Below are 16330 nucleotides of genomic sequence, written 5' to 3'. Positions count from 1 at the left end.
AGACCAAAAAAATGGTCATTTTTGAAATTATAAGCATTAGCAGGTTGTTAGAAACTGAAATCAAACAGTTTTCAACTCAAAACTTTATTCTAGGTGATGTTACATTTTCCCATAGGACCCCTTGTTCGAAAGGAGCTTCTGAACTCTCTCGTCCATTGAATTTGTCAGGTTTTGGATGGTTTCTGCTTCAATTGTTTTGCATGAGGACAGAATACCCTCCCAGAGCTGTTGCTTAGATGTGAACTGCCTCCCGCCATCATAGACACTCCTTTTAATGATGCTCCAAAGGTTCTGAATGGGGTAGAGGTCAGGGGAGCATGGGGGTCACACCATAAGTTTGTCCCCTTTTATGCCCATATCAGCCAGAGATGCAGATGTTTTATGTGCAGCATGAGATGGTGCATTATCATGCAGAAAAATGATCTTGCTGTGAAATACACGGTTCTTCTTCTTGAACCATGGCAGGAAGTGCTGTTTGAGAAAATCCACATACATTATGGAGTTCATCTTTAGCGCCTTCAGGGATCCTAAAGGGGCCGACAATCTCTCTCCCCATGATTCCAGCCCAAAACATTACTCCACCTCCTCCTTGTTGGCGCTGTAGCCGTGTTTGCGTGGGGTGTCCATCAACCAGCCATCCTCCACTCCATCCATCTGGACCATCGAGCGCTGCACGGCACTCATCCGTGAACAAAACAGTTTTGAAATCAGTCTTCATGTAATGTTTGGCCCACTGGAGCCGTTTCTGCTTGTGTGAAGTGGATAGAGGAGGTCGACAGGATGGCGTATGCACAGCTGCAAACCTCTGAAGGACCCTGCATCTTGTTGTTCGGGGGACGTTGGAGGCACAAGCAGCTTCAAAAACTTGTCTGCTGCTATGACAAGGCTTTTTTGCCGCTGCTCTTTCAACCTGACGTAATTGCCTGTAGGAAAGAGTCCTCAATTTGCCCTTATCAGCACGCACACGTGTGTACTGTGAATCAGCTACATACTTCTTGATTGCCAAGACACTTCATCCTGATCATCGCACAATGTTGATTGTAGTCATGCCTTGACCTAAACACTCCACAATTTGTTGCTTCTCAGCAGCCGACACATCCTTTTTCTTTCCCATTTTGGCAGAAAATGTAGGCTGCTTAATAATGTGAGACAGCCTTCTTAAGTAGTCTTGCCTTTCATTGGACACACCTGCCAAACTAATTAGCACAGGTGTCTGCAATTGCTTACAGTGATATAAAGAGCCCTGACACACATCACCATCAATGAGTTTAACTGACAAACAAACAAATTCTTCCCTTATCACTCCTAAACACTTTTTGCATAATAATTTGGAACACAGTGTACATGTGCTTTTCCACAAAACACCAGTGGTTCACGTAGTGAATCTTACAGTTCTAACTTGCCAACCGTGGTCTGTATGGAGTTGTTCAATAAAGGGCCCAAAATTAAGATAACATAGATGGGAGAGGTCTCTATGAATAGGAATTCCTAAGTATTTGATACCCTGTGAGGGCCAGGCAAAGGGAAAGTTGGACTGGATGGAATCCTATATGGATTTGGGGAGGGAGACATCGCGGGCCTCAGACTTCGCTGCATTGATTTTAAAATTTGACCATGTAACAAAGTGATCTATTTCAGCCATAACAGCATGGATGGATATATGTGATTGAGTGATATATACTAGGACATCATCAGCAAATAGAGAGCACTTGTACTCGGTGCCTCCCACCTCAATCCACCTAATATTGGGGTTATGGCGAATTGATGAGAGCAGGTGCTCCGTCACTAGGATGTATAAGAGAGGGGACAGAGAACATCCCTGCCTTGTCCCATTGGTGATTGTGAAAGGTGATGAAAATGTTCTGACGCGCCCCCTGGGCCTTGGGACACCGGAGCCGGACCCTTTTTGGCGGATGCTGGTGGTTGTAGTCTCCGTGGCGGCAACTCGGTTCCGTGGCTCAGGGCGGTCAAACCAGTGGCGGAACTATTTATGTGGTTTTGATGTTTAAATGTCCGACTACGCCACCCGTGGATTGCGGTCAGAGTGAACCGCCACTCCAGGGCAGACCGCTGAGGCTGGTGTTGTTGGTGCAGCAGAGCGTAGCATAACTCCCCACGGGAGGAGTATAGCCTCAGGGCAGTGTATGCGGAGGATGGGGGTGATGGTGCAGGGCAGCAGCAGTAATGACACGGAGTCAGTGATGCAGTCCAGGGCCTTTACTCACAGTTCTTATTATCCAGACCACGTCTGCAGGTAACGGCTGCCCACGTCGTACTGTGCTCACCAGGTGAGGGGCTCAGACAACTCCCAGATAACTTTGGAGTGCTTCACAGGACCCCCTTTGTGTGTCCTTTGTCTGGCCTTTCTTACCAACCCTTCTGTCCGGCTGCCTCGGGCCTCCTCTTGGTAAACTTGGCGCCAGTTTCCCTGACCCTATGTGGTGCCTTCCTAGCGGGTGTAGCGAGGGGCTGCGCCACATAAAATGTCACAGCCTCCTGTTTCTAGCTGAGGGTCGTTTCCTGCCTCCACTAGTTTCGGGGACCGGTCTCCCCCTTTGGCCTGACCCCTCCACGCAGGTGGATTCGGGCGTGCGGTGGCGACTCGCCCGTCCGCACCCCTGAGATCCCTTCGTTCCTCGTTCCTGGAGCCTTCTCCGCTCCTCTTCCGTCCTTCTCCCTCTTCCAGGCCTGGGCCTCTGTTACTAGGCCCGCCTCCGGAGCAGAGCTCATGCAGAGCCCCTGCTCCCTGCCACTTCTGCTCAGACTTCTCTGCACTGAACTAAGATGGTGCCCACCTTTTATACTCCCTTCTCAATGCACCCAGGAACTGCTTCCTCCCTGCTCCTGCACTACAGGGATCCCCTTCCTCAGTGTTCCCTCCCCCCACTCCAGCCAGGGACAGGGACTGTCGTGCCCATCTCAGGGGCATATTGGTCGCCCTGCCCCACGGCAATGTGGTGTAATGCATGCAGGTGTCGGGTCCTGATCCACACTACATCCTTACCTGAGAGTGAGATATCACACCTCTGGGTGAGGTGCAATACCTCTGTAGCAACCGAGCCCTCAGGGTGCTACAGTTCCATTTATCTTCAGCCTAGGTGACGTATTGCGATACAGGGCCGTGATTTTGGCTATAAAAGGGTCCCCTAGACCCCTACCCCAAGCTTTTTAAGAGAATCAAATATGGCGTGCCAGGAGACTCTATGGAATGCTTTCTCAGCATCCAACGAGAGTATCTAATTACAAATTTTTAACTGCATCTAGCCCAGGAAATACTTTGTGCCTAGTAGCAGGGTCTGCTAGTCAGCGGATTATCCCGGCTGTTAAGCAAGCTACACCACCTGTAGCTTGGACACTTCATTTTTTCAAAGGAAATGCTTCGGGACCACGGGATACTCAGTGAAGAGCATCAGGAGGCACCCCAAGGCATAGGGGCTCGGACTGGCAGTAGGATGCCTTGCGGTGGACAGCCGAGCTCGATCCTTATAAAAGCTTTTTAACTGCAGCAGCTTTAGTGGACGCTACTGGAGCTGGAATTACGCGGCTGCTGGCATGAGACTTGCCCTCCAATAGATCCTTGTAAATGGATTTAAAGTGTATTTATTCAAATTAGAGAGACAATTTAAATTAAAAAGCTTAGAGCTGCCTCCACCACAGGGGGGCTCGCTCGACCCACCAGCGGACAGGCACCAGTATTGGGAGAGGGGGGCTGGCCGTCAGGGTTCACCGCGGCTCTGGCACAAACCCGGCGACACGGAGGTGGCACGGGCAGGAGCGGACTGAACGTGTCGGCTTCTCACTTTTTGGATTTTAGAAGGGCATGACATGCCTATATCTGTGTCTCCCCCTCCTTTTACTCCTCCACCTCTTTTCTTTTCACATGACTATATGTACTTGTCACTTTTCCATGTGTTAGTTGTGTCTTCTGAGCAGTTTGTCAGCTTTTGGACACCTTTGAAGGTGTTTTCTATGTGTTTCTATGTGTTTTTGTTTGCCTGCCATTGGTTTTAACGGTGTTCGAAGGTGTTCGACGAACAGTTCGGCGAACACACGGGTGTTCGACGAACCGAACCGAACTCGAACACTACGGGGGTGGCTCAACACTACTCCTCAGTGTCCCTGCTGCTGCTGAGATCTCACACTGCACAGTATAAGCTGCAGCTATTATTCAGGGTGGGTGAGTGGAGACTGAATCCTTGGACTCATAAAATGCTTATCTCAATATCAGGATTACACAGCCGAATGACAGATTTTCTAAATAAATCCACCAGTTTCATTAAATCTAAGAGATTTACTGAAAATTGTACACAGTTTGCTATGTGAAACCTGGTGACAGATCCTCTTTAAAGGGAGCCTGTCATTGTGACTATTATACCCCTACCTAATGCCATGTGTGCAAAGGCTCTTTAAAATGATTATTAAATGCTTACCTTGGTGGTAGAATTTAATTTGGAAAATTTAGAGAAATCCATATTTTTAGCTGAAAGTGCAGTGGGGAGTGCACTGCACTTACAGCTCTCTTGCCTCTCTCACATTTCCCTTCTGGCCTCTGGTCTTTGACAGGTCACTCTTCTCTCAGTGACCTGCTTCCCCTGCCCAAGAATTTGTGCAGGTGCCGTCAATTCCCAGGGTCTTCAGCGGGGTCAACGCATTAGCACATTGATAGTCTGGCAACATCATCAGGAGTCCAACCCACTACACTTTTGGCTAGAACTTAAATGCTGGATTTTTCTAAGGGCTCGTGCAGACAACCGTATTTTTGGTACAGTAAAACATCAATATTCGTATTGCACTCGGTCTTGCAAGTCAATGACTGGGTGACCTTTGCACCTAGCCTAAAACTTGCAAATGAAATTCTACAATCAAGGTAAGAATTAATCAGCATTAAAGAGCCTTTACAAACATGCCATTAATTAGGGGTATAATATCCTGATGACAGGATTCCGTCAATGGGAAAAACAAGTACAAGTAGAGCATATATGGTCTAAATGCATTTAAAAATATTGTGTTAGTGGGGTTGTTCATCCTTAAGATATAAGTCTGCAATCACTCTACCTTGTGAATGCACACAGCATGCGCTGTGAGGATTCCCTGGTGTAGGAGCTGGGAGCAGGCAGCCATGTGACCGCCTTCCGGCCACATTCCAACTAGACGTGTCCAGCCTTGCTCAATACTCTTGTATTATGTGAGACTGCACCCATCTAGTTGGCACGTGACCGCAAATATGCAAATCCCATACTTGTGGTCACACGCCTGTCCTTATCGGCGCCGTAGAATCCTTACAGGGCGCTGCGCATGCACTCTTGGATTCACGAGTCAGCAGTCCTGTAACCTAAGGCCGGACAACACCTTTAACTGGTTCCCGACCGCCCACTGTAGATAAACGTCCGCGCTGCCTGGGCTCTGTGCAGCGCCGACGTTTAAAAACGGTGGGTGGTCTCGCAGCGCTCAGGACCCCCAGGGTCCTGCAAGCGCTGCGATTCCGGTGCAGAGCGTTAGCTCTGACAGGGAACATCATCGGGACCTGATTAGATCAGGTCCCAGTGATGTTAACCCTTAGCTGTCTTCTATATGCTGTGATCTATAGTGATCGCGGCATATAGGAGACAGCAGGAGGAGAGGGGGTCGTCAACTTACCTCTCCGAAGACCTCCGAGTCCTTCCAGGACCTGGGGTTGCTATGGCAGCTGGAGGTCACATGACCGCCTCCAGCTCTGCCATATATGGTGTCCTGTCTGGCTCAGCTGCAGCTGTAGCCAGACAGGAGACTCTGACTGAAACAGTCAGGGAAGATCTCATGTAATGTAATATATGTCTATTACATTACATGAGATCAGAGATCAGAAAAATAAAAATTAATGTCCCATACAGGGACTAAGAAAAAATGTGAAAAAAAGTAAAAAAAAAGTTTTTAAACTATTAATAAAAAAATCACAAAATAAATAAAAATAAATAAATAAAATATTAAACCAATAAATCCGTATATTTTTACAAAACCAAAAAAAGTACACATATTTGGTATCGCCGCGTCCGAAACAACCCGAGCTATAAAACTGTCACACTAATTAACTCCTTCTGTGCACACCGTAATAAAAATAAATAAAAAACGGAGCAAAAAAATATGCTTTTTCATCATATTGCCAAACAAAAAGTGGAAAAAAATGCGATCAAAAAACAAAATAGAAATAGAAATGGTACCACTGAAAACGTCATCTTGTTACGCAAAAAAAAGCCGCCATACAGCTCCATCAGCCGAAAAATAAAAAAGTTATAGCGCTCAGAATAAAGCAATGCAAAAAAAAAATTTTTTTCTATAAAATAGTTTTATTGTGTAAAAGCGCCAAAACATAAAAAAAATACAGTAAGTGTAGTATCGCTGTAAACGTACTGACCCGAAGAATAACGCTGCCTGATCACTTTTACCACACGCAGAACGGCATAAAAAAAAACCTCAAAAAACAATTCCTGAATTGTTTGTTTTTGTTAATTTTACCTCCCAAAAAACGGAATAGAAAGCGATCAAAAAATGTCACATCCCCAAAAATGGTACCAATAAAAATGTCAACTCGTCCCGCAAAAAACAAGCCATCACATGACTCTATCGGCCGAAATATGGAAAAATTATAGCTCTCAAAATATGGTGATGCAAAAACTAGATTTTGCAAAAAAAGCGTCTTTTAGTGTGTGACAGCTGTCAGTCATAAAAACCCGATATCAATCTGGTATCTCTGTAATCACACCGACCCGAAGAATAAAGTAATCTAATCAGTTATATCACACTAGGAACGGCGTAAAAAATAAATAAAACCAATTCTTCACCTGCTACTGATTTGTTTATTATGTCCCCAAAGATCCCAGTAAGGCTCTGCCCACATTTATCCTGTGCTCTGCGCTGAGCACTTACACCAGAGTTTCCTTGTAAATCTCTGAAATACATGATTCAGCCGGAACCCATGACGGAAGATTCCCTGTAATGAGACAGATATAGGCCACTGTGGACGCCGTCTAGCCTGGGATCCCACGGTGTCATTTGTTTTAGGCGTGCATAAAAGTGCGGTTGGCCACAGTTTTGTGCACTTCTGAAAAAAAGGACACCGCTACACAGAGGCCAGACGGTGTCCAGAGTAACTCTGCTGCCTCATTACAGTGAATGGATCCTGCAGGGGTTTCATCTGAATTACATCACTTGGAAATTTAGATGGAAACCCCGATGTAAGTGCTCAGCCTAGAGCGCCGGATAAATGTTACGTAAAATGTTCCCAATAAAAGCTTCAACTCAGTCCTCAAAAAAAGCTAGTCCCCACTCAGGTCCATCATCTGTTAAAAATATAAGGGACTTCCAAGTTACTGGTAGCAGAAAGGCTCTGGAAAAGCAAAATGACCCTTGCCCCCCAAAAGAAATTCAGAAAATTTTGTGCTCCCAAATCCAAATGCCTATTCTACAATAATTTGTTCTCCAATTGTCAAATAGCACTCCGTCCCCCCCAGATCTCACCGTATGGCTAAGCGGTACGATACAGCCACATATGGGGTATTGACACTTTTAGAAGAAATTGTGTGACACATTTCGGCACCATTTTTACCCATTGCCCTGTGTGAAAATGTAAAATCTGAGGGTAAAACATTTTTTTGTGGTAAAAATATAATTATGATTTTTTCACTGCCCAATGGTATAAATTTAAAAATTAAAAAATACTCACTACTTCCCTAGATGAATTCCTTGAGAGGTGTAGTTTACAAAATGGGGTCATTTGTGGAGGTTTCTGCTGTTTTGGCATGTCAGCGACTCTTCAAATGTGACATGGTGTCTGCTGCCTATCCCAGCCAACATAGCGCTCCTTTCTCTTCCGAACCCTGCCGTACACCAAAGCAGTGGTTTTCCCCCACATATGGGGTATCGGCGTACTCAGGAGAAATTGTACAACAAATTTCATGGTGCAATTTCTCCGGTTATCCTTATGATAATGCAAAATTAGGGGATGAAAAACATTTTTTATGGGAAAAATGTGAAAATTTTATTTTCACGGCTCAATATTATAAACTTCTGTGAAGCAGCTGGGGGTGCAAGGTGCTCACCACACATCTAGATAAGTTCCCTAAGGGGTCTAGTTTCCAAAATGGTGGCACTTTTGGGGGGTTTCCGCTGTTTAGACACATTAGGGGCTCCACAAATGTGACATGGCGTCCGCTAATTATTCAAACAAATTTTACATTCAAAAAGTCAAATGGCGCTCCTTCCCTTTCAAACCCTGCCGTGCGCCCAAACAGTGGTTTTCCCTCACATATGGGGTATCGGCGTGTTCAGGAGAAATTGCACAACAAACTTCATGGTGCAATTTATCCTGTTACCCTTATGATAATACAAAATTAGAGAATGAAAAAGATTTTTTGTGGGAAAAATGTGAAAATTTTATTTTCACGGCTCAATATTATAAACTTCTGTGAAGCAGCTGGGGGTGCGAGGTGCTCACCACACATCTAGATAAGTTCCCTAAGGGGTCTAGTTTCCAAAATGGTGGCACTTGTGGGGGGTTTCCACTGTTTAGTCACATTAGGGGCTCCCCAAATGCGACATGGCGTCTGCTAATTATTCAAACAAATTTTACATTCAAAAAGTCAAATGGCGCTCCTTCCCTTTCAAACCCTGCCATGCGCCCAAACAGTAATTTGCCTCCACATATGGGGTATCAGCGTGTTCAGGAGAAATTGCACAACAAATTTCATGGTGCAATTTATCCTATTACCCTTATGATAATGCAAAATTAAGGGATGAAAAACGGTTTTGTGGGAAAAATGTGAAAATTTTATTTTTACGGCTCAATATTATAAACTTCTGTGAAGCAGCTGGGGGTGCGAGGTGCTCACCACACATCTAGATAAGTTCCCTAAGGGGTCTAGTTTCCAAAATGGTGGCACTTGTGGGGGGTTTCCACTGTTTAGTCACATTAGGGGCTCCCCAAATGCGACATGGCGTCTGCTAATTATTCAAACAAATTTTACATTCAAAAAGTCAAATGGCGCTCCTTCCCTTTCAAACCCTGCCATGCGCCCAAACAGTAATTTGCCTCCACATATGGGGTATCAGCGTGTTCAGGAGAAATTGCACAACAAATTTCATGGTGCAATTTATCCTATTACCCTTATGATAATGCAAAATTAAGGGATGAAAAACGGTTTTGTGGGAAAAATGTGAAAATGTTATTTTTACAGCTCAATATTATAAACTTCTGTGAAGCACCTTGGGGTTCAAGGTGCTCACCACACATCTAGATAAGTTCCCTAAGGGGTCTAGTTTCCAAAATGGTGTCACTTGTGGGGGGTTTCCACTGTTTAGGCACATCAGGAGCTCTCCAAATGCAACATGGCGTCTGCTAATTATTCAGACAAATTTTACATTCAAAAAGTCTAATGGCGCTCCTTCCCTTCCGAACCCTGCAGTGCGCCCAAACAGTGGTTTTCCCTCACATATGGGGTATCAGCACGCTCAAGAGAAATTGCACAAAAAAATTTGGGGTCCATTTTTTCCTGTTACCCCTGTGAAAATAAAAAAAATTGGGTCTAAAGTAACATTTTTGTGAAAAAAGTTAAATGTTAATTTTTTTTTTCCACATTCCAAAAATTCCTGTGAAGCACCTGAAGGGTTAATAAAGTTCTTGAATGTGGTTTTGAGCACCTTGAGGGGTGCAGTTTTTAGAATGGTGTCACTTTTGGGTATTTTCTGTCATAAAGACCCCTCAAAGTGACTTCAAATATGATGTGGTCCCTAAAAAAATGTTTTTGTAAATTTTGTTGGAAAAATGAGAAATCGCTGGTCAACTTTTAACCCTTATAGCTCCCTAACAAAAAAAAATTTTGGTTCCAAAATTGTGCTGATGTAAAGTAGACATGTGGGAAATGTTATTTATTAACTATTTTGTGTGACATATCTCTCTGATTTAAGGGCATGAAAATTCAAAGTTTGAAAATTGCAAAATTTTCTAAATTTTCGCCAAATTTCCGATTTTTTCACAAATAAACGCAAGTTATATGGAAGAAATTTTACCACTATCATGAAGTACAATATGTCATGAAAAAACAGTCTCAGAATCAGGGGAATACGTTGAAGCGTTCCAGAGTAATTACTTCATAAAGTGACAGTGGTCAGAATTTTTAAAAATTGGCCCGGTCACGAAGGCAAAAACAGGCTCTGGCGCGAAGTGGTTAAGGCCAAAAAAATATGTATGAAGACCATGGGCACCACTAATACAAATTTTGTAGAGCTGAGTTGATGATTCTGCTGCATGTTGCCCTAAGGATAGCCTTGTGCATGCTTTCATACAATGTAGCATTAATTGTGATTAGAGTGTGTACAGTACCTTTAGTCTCTCATGTTGGATGGTCATTTTGCTGACATTTCTCACAAGAGCCGTTACTTCATGTCCGTCCTGCAGGGCTTGTGTTACCAGAGTTGCACCTGTCTGACCGGTAGCTCCAAGAACAGATAGCTTCATTTTCAATTCCTGTTTATGATGACATTGAATATATATTATCCTTTGACTATTTCTGGATTTTTCAAATGCTTGGTAGGAATGGAATGCTGCCAGCTCCCCTTCCATACCTTCCAACTTTAACAGAACAGAAGGAGGGACAAATTTTGATCACCTCCCACCCAAGTCACACTCCCAAGCCACATCCATTTCCTATTTCTTTTTATACCGGCAGGAGGAGATGTTAGAAGGGGCATTGTAGCAGTGAGGGACGTAGATTGACATCCTGGACTCTCCAGCTATATCCAAGATGGTTGGGACCTATGGATTTATTATTTTGTTCATTCATTTATAGCTGTAGCAGCCATATCTTTCTCATTTTTTATATAAGCATCACCTTGCATTTTTGTGTCTGTAAGGGTATGTTCAGATACATTTTTTTTGCAGGTATCCACACTAAACTATGCATTAACAATTTGTTTTATGCATTTTACCCATTATTTGATGTTTTAATGTATTTTTTTATATAATCACAGAAAAGCTTTGATTTTGCATTTAAAAAAGCAACTGTGTTTTTTTTTTAATTGCATGTTTTTCAGGTTCCACATAGAAGCATATAGAGAAAAAAATGCACCAAAACTGCACAGTTCAACAGCGTCTTTAGAAGCCCTGGGGACAGGAGTTTTCATGATATCACATCCAGTTTGATTGGACACTTAAATGTATCCGATTTTCTGCGCAAAAATAATGCAGCCTTTCCATTACGTGTGAACACAGCCTAACTGTCCAAACAAAGTGGATGTGATTTAATAAAAACTCCTACCACTGTACAGTTGTAAGTAGGAGGAAAACTAATGAAGTACACATTTCCGATAGCTATCATTAGTCCTATTACAATAAATTTGAAGGTGCAACAAAGGCAGAAAGTCCCTTAGACCATGAGATGAAGAACATGATGCATAGGAATAGTATTATCAACATAATTCCATACCAAAATGTTAAAATAGTATGGTAGAAGGGAGCCTTCTAAAGCAATATAAAGTACTTCATAATACCAAAAAGTCAGCATGTCCAACAAAGACCAACCCTTGATGCGTCTTTCGGGTTAGCTTTATCAGATTCCAAAATTTCTTAGGTTTCTATCATCAGTGGATACAGGGAAAACCTTTGACCAGGTCCATTGGGGCTTCATAATAGCTCACCTGCACCCACTAGGCTTACAAACCAAATTCATAGAGAAAGCCTTCTCAAGAACCGATGGCACGGGTGAAGGTCAATGGCCTATTACGGTATACTCTCCAACAAATGGCGGAAGTATTCACTTTCCCAACATCTATATGTAATAGTAATGCAGCACCTGGCCACTGTGATCCAAAGCAACCCAAACATCCATGTAATTTCAACCAGAAATGGACAATGTAAAGCACCTCCAAACACAGACCATCTCCTAATGTTGGTGTTGTAACCTCGTATCTCATTCCCATCTATAACCAAGGAGTTTCAGGGTTTTGGCCATTTGAGTCATTTTAAGGTAAATTACTTGAAGTTGGTGCTGCTCTACATGTGGTATTGTGGTATATACTTTGTTATGCTGTTTGTAATACTGCTCATTGTTTTATTCTGCAACTCTTTACAATTTTTTGTGTTTTGTACCTATACATTTTGTGTTTTTTTTTTCTTGTGTTTTATTAGAAAAATTTCAATATAAATGAATGAAACAGAAAATAAAAAAAGGTATACCAAAAAAGTATCTAAAACTTTTAAAAAAGCCATAATGTAATTTTAAATACAAAAACAATAATGTGTGTGACAAAACCCAACAGTGCCTTGAAAAAGTATTTATACCACATAAACTTTTCCACAATTTTTCACGCTACATCCTCAAACTTAAATATATTTTATTGTGATTTTATTAGTGTTGAGCGAACGTGCTTACCACTGCTCGGTACTCACGCGAGCATCACGGTGCTCGACAAGCTCGGTGCCCGTCGAGTATTTCCGGGTTGCTCACGGGAACTCGGGTCCCCTCCCTGCATGTTTGGCGCTCTTTAGAAAGCCAAAGAACATGCAGGGATTGCCTGCCACGCACTGTAATGCCGTAGCCATGTTGGTTGTGGGCATTACAGTGACTGGCTGGCCGCACAGCATCATCAGGTCATCAGGTCTATATAAGACCTGGCGCCGCTATGCTCGTCACAGTCTACCCTGGAATCAGGCAGAGTAGGGAGAGGTGCTGCTGTGTCAGGGAGAGATTTGCTTGTTTATAGTTAGTATAGGTATTCCACAAAATATATACACTGCTCAAAAAAATAAAGGGAACACTTAAACAACAGAATATGACTCCAAGTGAATCAAACTTCTGTGAAATCAAACTGTCCACTTAGGAAGCAACACTGATTGACAATCAATTTCACATGCTGTTGTGCAAATGGAATAGACAATAGATGGAAATTATTGGCAATTATCAAGACACACTCAATAAAGGAGTGGTTCTGCAGGTGGGGACCACAGACCACATTTCAGTACCAATGCTTTCTGGCTGATGTTTTGGTCACTTTTGAAAGTTGGTTGTGCTTTCACACTCGTGGTAGCATGAGACGGACTCTAAAACCCACAGAAGTTGCTCAGGTAGTGCAGCTCATCCAGGATGGCACATCAACGCGAGCTGTGGCAAGAAGGTTTGCTGTGTCTGTCAGCGTAGTGTCCAGAGGCTGGGGGCGCTACCAGGAGACAGGCCAGTACACCAGGAGACGTGGAGGGGCCGTAGGAGGGCAACAACCCAGCAGAAGGACCACTACCTCCGCATTTGTGCAAGGAGGAACAGGAGGAGCACTGCCAGAGCCCTGCAAAATGACCTCCAGCAGGCCACAAATGAGTATGTGTCTGCACAAACGGTTAGAAACCGACTCCATGAGGGTGGTATGAGGGCCCGACGTCCACAGATGTGGGTTGTGCTCAAAGCCCAACACCATGCAAGAAGCTTGGCATTTGCCACAGAACACCAGGATTGGCAAAGTCGCCACTGGCGCCCTGTGACTTCACAAATGAAAGCAGGTTCACACTGAGCACATGAGACAGACGTGACAGAGTCTGGAGATGCCGTGGAGAGCGATCTGCTGCCTGCAACATCCTTCAGCATGACCGGTTTGACAGTGGGTCAGTAATGGTGTGGGGTGGCATTTCTTTGGAGGGCCGCACAGCCCTCCATGTGCTCGCCAGAGGTAGCCTGCCTGCCATTAGGTACCGAGATGAGATCCTCAGACCCCTTGTGAGACCATATGCTGGTGCGGTTGGCCCTGGGTTCCTCCTAATGCAGGACAATGCCAGACCTCATGTGGCTGGAGTGTGTCCGCAGTTCCTGCAAGATGAAGGCATTGAAGCTATGGATTGGCCTGCCCACTTCCCAGACCTGAATCCGATTGAGCACATCTGGGACATCATGTCTCACTCCATCCATCCACGTCATGTTGCACCACAGACTGTCCAGGAGTTGGCAGTCCAGGTCTGGGAGGAGATGCCACAGGAGACCATCCGCAACCTCATCAGGAGCATGCCCAGGCATTGTAGGGAGGTCATACAGGCACGTGGAGGCCACACACAATACTGAGCCTCATTTTGACTTGTTTTAAGAACATTACATCGAAGTTGGATCAGCCTGTAGTGTGTTTATCCACTTTAATTTTGGGGGTGACTCCAAATCCAGGCCCCCATTGGTTAATAAATTTGATTTCCATTGATGATTTTTGTGTGATTTTGTTGTCAGCACATTCAACTTTGTACAGAACAAAATATTCAATGAGAAGATTTCATTCATTCAGATCTAGGATGTGTTATTTAAGTGTTCCTTTTATTTTATTGAGCAGTGTATATCCAATTGAATTAACAGTCCTTCTGAGCGATAATCCAGCTGCATATATTCAGTGGTGATAGCAGGAGTTAGGCAGGCAGGCAGGGTATGTGGCAGACTGCAGTGCATATAGTGCAAGAGGGTCCATTGAACGTCCTGTTAGTATAGGTATTCCACGACATATATATACAGTGGGTACGGAAAGTATTCAGACCCCTTTAAATTTTTCACTCTTTGTTTCATTGCAGCCATTTGGTAAATTCTAACAAGTTCATTTTTTTTCTCATTAAAGTACACTCTGCACTCCATCTAGACTGAAAAAAAAACAGAACTGTAGAAATTTTTGCAAATGTATTGAAAAAGAAAAACTGAAATATCACATGGTCATAAGTATTCAGACTCTTTGCTCAGACATTCATATTTAAGTCACATGCTGTCAATTTCCTTGTGATCCTCCTTGAGATGGTTCTACTCCTTCATTGGAGTCCATCTGTGTTTAATTAAACTGATAGGACTTGATTTGGAAAGGCACACACCTGTTTATATAAGACCTCACAGCTCACAGTGCATGTGAGACCAAATGAGAATCATGCACTCAAAGGAACTGCCCAAGGAGCTCAGAGACAGAATTGTGGCAAGGCACAGATCTGGCCAAGGTTACAAAAGAATTTCTGCATTACTCAAGGCTCCTAAGAGCACAGTGGCCTCCATAATCCTTAAAGGGAAAAAGTTTGGGACCACCAGAAGTGTTCCTAGACCTGGCCGTCCAGCCAAACTGAGCAATCGTGGGAGAAGAGCCTTGGTGAGAGAGGTAAAGAAGAACCCAAAGATTACTGTGGCTGAGCTCCAGAGATGCAGTAGGGAGATGGGAGAAAGTTTCACAAAGTCAACTATCACTGTAGCCCTCCACCAGTCGTGCCTTTATGGCAGAGTGGTCCGACGGAAGCCTCTCCTCAGTGCAAAACATATGAAAGCCCGCATAGAGTTTGCTCAAAAACACATGAAGGACTTCCAGACTATGAGAAATAAGATTCTCTGGTCTGATGAGACAAAGATAGAACTTTTTGGTGATAATTCTAAGCAGTATGTGTGGAGAAAACCAGGCACTGCTCATCACCTCACCAATACAATCCCAACAGTGAAACATGGTGGTGGCAGCATCATGCTATGGGGGTGTTTTTCAGCTGCAGGGACAGGACGACTGGTTGCAATTGAAGGAAACATGAATGCGGCCAAGTACAGAGATATCCTGGATGAAAACCTCTTCCAGAGTGCTCTGGACCTCAGACTTGGCCGAAGGTTCACCTTCCAACAAGACAATGACCCTAAGCACACAGCTAAAATAACAAAGGAGTGGCTTCAGAACAACTCTGTGACCATTCTTGACGGGCCCAGCCAGAGCCCTGACCTAAACCGAAATAAGCATCTCCTGAGAGACCGGAAAATGGCTGTCCACCAACGTTCACCATCCAACCTGACGGAACTGGAGAGGATCTGCAAGGAAGAATGGCTGAGGATCCCCAAATCCAGGTGTGAAAAACTTGTTGCATCATTCCCAAGAAGACTCATGGCTGTACTAGGGTGCTTCTACTTAATACTGAGTGCTTCTACTTAATACTGAGCAAAAAGTCTGAATACTTATGACCATGTGATATTTCAGTTTTTCTTTTTTAATAAATTTGCAAAAATTTCTACATTTCTGTTTTTTTTTCAGTGAAGATGGGGTGCAGAGTGTACATTAATGAGAAAAAAATGAACTTTTTAGAATTTACCAAATGGCTGCAATGAAACAAAGAATGAAAAATTTAAAGGGGTCTGAATACTTTCCGTACCCACTGTATTTATCCATCTGAACTAACAGTCCTTCTGAGGACTAATCCAGCTGCATATAATCAGTGTTAGGCAGGAGTTAGGCAGGCAGGCAGTGTATGTGGCAGACTGCAGTGCATATAGCGCAAGAGGGTTCATTGAACGTCCTGTCTGCTGCTGCTGCTGTAATAATTACAGATATTTGTAGA

At 43.7% G+C, this 16330-nt stretch overlaps 1 pseudogene; it reads right to left on the bottom strand.

The window, feature by feature from the left end:
* Nucleotides 1-16330, bottom strand: part of LOC141151193 (flavin reductase (NADPH)-like) — a 56852-nt pseudogene that overhangs the window by 19917 nt on the left and 20605 nt on the right.

Source organism: Phyllobates terribilis, unplaced genomic scaffold (genome assembly GCF_046119375.1).
Source record: "Phyllobates terribilis strain yellow unplaced genomic scaffold, ASM4611937v1 Scaffold_1__5_contigs__length_1240528914, whole genome shotgun sequence".
Taxonomy (NCBI): Eukaryota; Metazoa; Chordata; class Amphibia; order Anura; family Dendrobatidae; genus Phyllobates; species Phyllobates terribilis.
This window is presented reverse-complemented; position numbering and strand designations above follow the sequence as displayed.